This window comes from Dermacentor albipictus, unplaced genomic scaffold, assembly GCF_038994185.2.
Source record: "Dermacentor albipictus isolate Rhodes 1998 colony unplaced genomic scaffold, USDA_Dalb.pri_finalv2 scaffold_15, whole genome shotgun sequence".
NCBI classification, from domain to species: Eukaryota; Metazoa; Arthropoda; class Arachnida; order Ixodida; family Ixodidae; genus Dermacentor; species Dermacentor albipictus.
The window spans coordinates 5,404,159-5,410,295 of record NW_027225569.1 but is presented as its reverse complement, the minus strand read 5'-3'; the positions used below and the strand labels follow the sequence as shown (position 1 = coordinate 5,410,295).

Sequence of the window (6,137 nt, the reverse complement as noted above, 5' to 3'; positions counted from 1 at the left end):
TTTTGCTCAATCGACCTTCGGTGTGGGTACTGGCAGATCGCCGTTGATGACATGCACCATGAAAAGGCCGCTTTTGTTAGCCTTGACGGTCTGTATCAGTTTGAGGTGGTAGGCCACACACACAAAAAATTCTTTAGATCAAAATTGGGAGCGCAAGAAATTACATTGATCAGCGGGCCAATGTAAAATTGTTTTTCCCGCTTCCGATAAACTGCAATCCTTCTGCAGATTGGCCAGTGCGTGTGCCTCCAAAGAGCTTGCATTCGAAAGGAAACATCACTCAAAGTTCGTTGAATGTGCGGAAGAAATCGCTTACAATCTGCCTTTGACTTGTGGATCCACCTACGTTGGTCAGCGCTGACTATGTAATGATGAAAGGCTTCGGGAGCATCGCTACAATGCGATAGAAATCATAGGGGGATTTTGGACACATGAAATTACATGTGTAAACAAGCAAACACCACAATAAAGGGCACGTGTAAACCGGTATATAGGGCTGGCTTAATCGTCAGTAAAAGTCGCAAGCAGGTAACCCGCGTGATGGTCAAAGCGGAATTGATTAAAAGGTTCGGTGACATCTGTGTGTCGAAACCGTTTATCACCCTTTACAGGAAGGACTTATCTTTCTGGCCTAACAGTAGGAACTTTCTGTAGGCGGCGCACACGTGTTCTGTCGCAGAATTTGCCATATATTTGGTTACTCTCTTCGAAATAACACACTGTTCTAAGTCCGCGCTCACGCGTTTTAGCCTCTTCTGGGTCCTTGCCTTGCGCGAATAGAGCTGCATTCATGTTTACCAGCATGCCCAAACATTTACCTTAATGAAATTAACATGTATGTAAGCGACAAACCTTTCGGCACGAAGTGAAAGGAAGAGAACATTTTCCCCTGAACCAAGTACAATGAAATAATAAAGGAAGAAAAGAACATCTGTGCGTAAAGGTGATTACCAGGGACAAAAACAAAGTGTTCAGAATAAACTAATATTGTCTTCTACAATGGCAAATGAGGCAACATTGGAGAAATGTGGGTTATAATGTATAAGTGATGCCACTACGAAGCATTCTTTCATATAGTGCGCAGGTTCTAGGATGACTGAGATTGAGAAGTGGCGAGAGAAGTATTATTTTTGAAAATTACAGGAACAAAAAGAGATTTGTCGAAAGCACGCACGTTTCGTAAAAAACAGTTTCCGTGCTGTGCTGTGAACATTCAAATGTGATACACTTAAATGGAGAGTGTGGGCATTCCTTTAGGAAGAGATTCACTTTGCTAAATGCAGTTACTCCACAAATTAGTTGAGTGAACTAATTTGTGGAGTTCATCCAATGAGTGCATGGAATAGCAGTGCTGATCACGTCGCCAGACAGCTAGTCCTGTAGGAAAATGTGCCGTCCGGTCAAACGTATTGTGTCATTTCTCCTTTCATAACCTTTTCCAATTTGAATGATTGATAGGACCTCGGGCTACTTTACAGTGCGGGTTGGCGATGAAAGTATTAGAATTCATTCTCAATATTTGAAGAGACCATCTTTAAGGGATATACATTGTTATGCATTATTAAACATTTTGTAGGTATCTGTTAGGTAAGTCTATGTACTGCATAAAGATGAAGGATGAGAAAACTGAAGGCTACTTAGATGTGTAGGTCATATTGTCACAGGGGAATGGGACATAAACGGAACATCAGACTAGAAAGGATCGTTGGATGATATTTATTTAATATGGTTCTACTGTGTTTCAAGTGTATAATTTAGGATGCTTTAATATGAAACTGCAGTTATTATTTTTTCACTTATTAAATTGCACTGCACCTACCGTGTAGGTCTTGTAAAAAAACTTCACCACGTTAGGTGCGTTTCTTTCGTGAACGCCAAGCTCCGTCAGCAGTTGTCCCAACTAATTGCTGACGCCAGGGGTGCCAGGAATCTGTTGCTAAAGCTCCTGTAGAACCGGGTATCTATCACAGGTAAGCAGTAGCGCACTGCATCTGAACAAATCGGTCTTTTCAACGAGGCGAAAACAGACACCACACATTCTCCACTGCACAAAAATACTGACACTTGCGACGCCTTCTTTCCATTCCGTACAGTGGCGCTTGTGCGTGTCGTACGTATTCTCGGTGTCGTGTCTGCTTATTGCGCCGTTCAAAATTATCTATAAAATAAGGAGCATCAGCTTGTCTAGTGACTAGCTCTTTTGCACTGAAACGACCGAGAGTTGAGCAAGGCGGTAATAACTTGTGATCCTTGGAGAGTCGCGTCCAGACCCAATCACATGTAGGAACGATTTGTTGTCCTTGTTGCTCCTATTTTGTACGCATTTGGGTGCCTGTTTTACAGCAATGTCAATATGTTCCCACCACGTACTCTCTTCCCTCGGAGTGTTTGCGCCGCGTGATCGTCGAGTCTACTCTCCTCGACGCCCTGGTCCGCAGCCAATAAGTCACATAATCGCGGCACTGTCGTCCCAGTATAGCGTCCTGGCATCCGCTCCAGTCGGTGCAACGCACTGTCACTGCACTAGACACACGCTGCCTATCGACGACTACACCGCAGCGAGCCGACGTCGCGTGGCCAGCACGCTCCGGGCAGCCTGCCCAGTCCCGGCGTCAAATGCGGGTCAGTTTGGGACGTGATCGCCTTAGGCCGTAAGCGGCACGCGTCTCATCGACCTCGGCTTCTTAACGCGGCGGCCGAGGCGGCGGTGGCACCGAGGCGGGTGCAGTCACAGTGCGGGCTCTATTTGGGGTGGAGAACCGCGACGACGCATTCCGGTGAAGGTTTCGCACACCGAAGGGGTCTTGCGTGCTAAGAAGCTTGTCGCGGGTCGGGCTGACTGCAGTTATAATCAACCGCGGGATCTACGCGGACGCGGTAAACGAGTACCCGGCGCTCGACCACTGCGACTTCGATTGGGAGAAACAGGTTTTTGACCTTCCACGGATGGAATCTCGCTTAAACTTCCTGTGTGTTGGGCGCAACACGTCTTTTTCTGCTTTCATTTCTTATCATTTTTTTATTTGTCGACGACATGTGAGTCCATCCTACATGAGGTATTTGGCAGCGACAAGAATAACAGCATTCACGGGCGTCGATTTTTTTTTTGTCTAGCCCTACGAAGAAGCTGACAACGGACAACGAGAAAACGCAAGCGGACTGAATTGTAACGTTTAACTGAAACTTGGATAGAATATGGCAAAAGGAAAGTAGAGTGGACGAAAAGATAACTAGCCCTGGATGCAAAACGACCCCAGACCTTTCCTACTACGCCGGCGGTAATGCACCATTTATATTCATTTCACCTATATCCTCGTAACTGACAGCAGTCCTACCAGGCCCATCAACGCATGAATAATGGGTTTCAGGCGACTAAACAGATGCCTTTCATAACAGCTTGCCTATTTCCAGGTCTCCAGCATGCGTGTCCGCGTAGCACTTTCACTTCGCATGAAATTCTGTCGCAGGTTTTCTCCAAACCAAATTCCGCTCTTCTGCCTTATTTGCAATGATACATACAATTTCAACAGACGCATGCTCACTTCCGCACCGTGAGCACGTTTAGTTAGTTACGTTGTGAGCACTGAGGAAATGGCGCAGCAGTAATTGGCATACGATATGAAAGTAGCCGTATCCATGTGGTTAACGAACCTCCCACTGTGATCACTTCACGCGTGAAAAGAAATTTGCTTCAAATGTTAACATATACATTTGCTGCATGTCTTACTCTGCTAGAGATAAAAAATCGTGTTCAGGCGCTATCTCTGTTGTAAGTACAGAAGAGTTGACTACATCCGCATTTCATTTGACGGACCATGTTTAGGGCGACCGAACTTGCAGGTGAGTCTTCATGCAGTAGCCTTGAATTTATAAGAACTTTGGATGAACCGGCTCCCTTCAAAACAATATTCGAGTAGCCGAGAGATGCATGCAAGACTGCTGCATCAGAATTCTATCTGTGCGTTAGAAGGCACAGATTTTTTTGCATACAAAGGGAAGTGTTTCGAAAGCAGACGGGAAGACTCGCGCTGTGCGAAACGTACCATGCATTTGCCTCATCGCTTTGTACTACTCATTGCCATCATGGTATGGACCTTCTGCTTTTAATTTGTAGCTTTATATGCAGTAGGTATGCAGGTGGGATTAGGCATGGTATCAGCGTGCAGATTACCACTGGGGTAAAAACACGAAAGACAATCAAAACGGCAGAACGAGCGCTGACGTGCATCTAATGATTCTTTTTTCAGATCAACTTTTGATGCAGCCGCAAAATAAATAAAAAACAGTAGCAACAATCTCAACTAACTATCCAAACAGAACAATGTAGCTAAAAAGACAGCCTAATTTACACAATATGACTTCCACAGCTGAGATAAACATCTACCTAATTTGACTATAAAACACGGACACATGACGTTGATCTAAAAAGTTATAATCACGAATAATGTGGTTGCATGTAGGCGCTTGTCCTGTCGTTGTAAGATTTCACAGGTTTTACGAGCAAAAGCAGTGTATGATAATGAGGCACACCGTAGTGCGTGACTCCGGAATAATTTGGACCGCATGGGCTGCTGTCACGTGCACCCAACGCAGGGGCGTTTTTGCATTGCTCCCCCATCGAAATGTGGCCACCACGGCCAGGATTCCATCCCGTGCCCAAGAGCATGGCAGCGCAATGCCTAAGCAACTACATGCCCACGGCAGATCCCATCGTTTTCTTTGCACTTTGACTTTTTTCCCGCTCCTGATTTTTTGCTGTGGTTGGGAACTATCCCCCTTATTCTTTGCTAGGCGTATACCACATCGAAAACGGTCTCCAGGAAAAAAAAGGACAGAAAAATATCAGAAGAGTAACTCCCTTAGTTTATAGCTTGAGAGCGACATAGTGTGCAGTGTGTGAAGACAGGATAATTGACGGATTGAAAGCGTTCCTTCAGCCATTGTGAAATATATTCCGTAGTCCTCGATAACGGCGTGCTTCGTAATGAGATCGTGGTTTGAACGCGTCAATCCTGAGAACTTCATTAATGTTTCACCGCTGAATATTAAAGTATGATCCCACCAGACCTCGAACAATGGAAACGTTCTAACTATACGACCCAAATATAAGCCTGATGATCGGTACTTAGCGATGCTGCCTAGCTTCCACGAGAAAAATAAAACGTAAAAAAATAAGGCTTATATATATAAAAAAAAAGACACTGCGTCGGCCGGGAATCGAACCCGGGTCAACTGCTTGGAAGGCAGCTATGCTAACCACTATTCCACCGACGCCGCCGCAAGCCGTCTGCACGGCCAAAATATATATCGGTTGGATATATTTGGAACTACGGTAAGAGGAGCCCTTCGTCGAAGGCGAGGAGAAAAGGGAAACAGGTTATTGCCATATATGGACCTCTTCGGCCGACCGACCGACACAGCAATGATACATGCGTTGTTTCAATGCGGGCTGCATGTACTGCGCCTCTGCTGTCCGTTCAATTTTCGCCTCACAAAGAAGGGAGAAATGGACAATAAAATAAGCGATGGCTTTTACACAGAAAGTATTCGCTTGTACGTGCGAGCTTCTACGCGAACAATGCTTTTCTATTAATCTTATCGTAAAATTGTGGAACAGCATTCGCAGCTTGCACCAAAAAGCGAGTAACTGTCTAAGAAAAGCAATAAAAAAAAACAGGACCGACAGAAGGAAATGAACGAAGTGTTTATTATAAAATAATATTTAGCAGCGCGCACAGAAAATACACACAGGTTCGTGAAAGCAAAACAAGAGCAGAGACAAGGTATCATACATGGCGAAGAACTGGAGCATGTGTTTGAAAAGCAAGATCTCCAAAATCACTATATGAGGATCCTCATCAACGTGCCAGAATCGCCGTTCCTTGGTGACATACGATAGCCACGGCACACTAATGCACAAGTCACGTTTTATGTCGATGCAGATAAAACGTAAAAAAAAACAATAACCACTTTCAAGAAAAAAAAAAAACTGCGTTGGCCGGGAATCGAACCCGGGAATTGTACAATCGCACCAACGCAGCAAGGGCTGAGGAGAGAAACAGTCAAACCTCTGGCATGTGAATCAGACCTTCAAAGCTGGGAAGGCAGTCTGGTTTGTTTTTAGCCGTTTGTACACT

General features: G+C 45.0%; 1 non-coding gene across 1 annotated transcript; it reads right to left on the bottom strand.

Annotated features, from left to right (window-relative positions):
* Nucleotides 1-5,202: 5,202 nt before the first annotated feature.
* On the bottom strand, nt 5,203-5,274 carry TRNAG-UCC (transfer RNA glycine (anticodon UCC)). Its single transcript has one exon. It is a non-coding gene; the product is annotated as a tRNA-Gly (tRNA).
* Nucleotides 5,275-6,137: the final 863 nt, after the last annotated feature.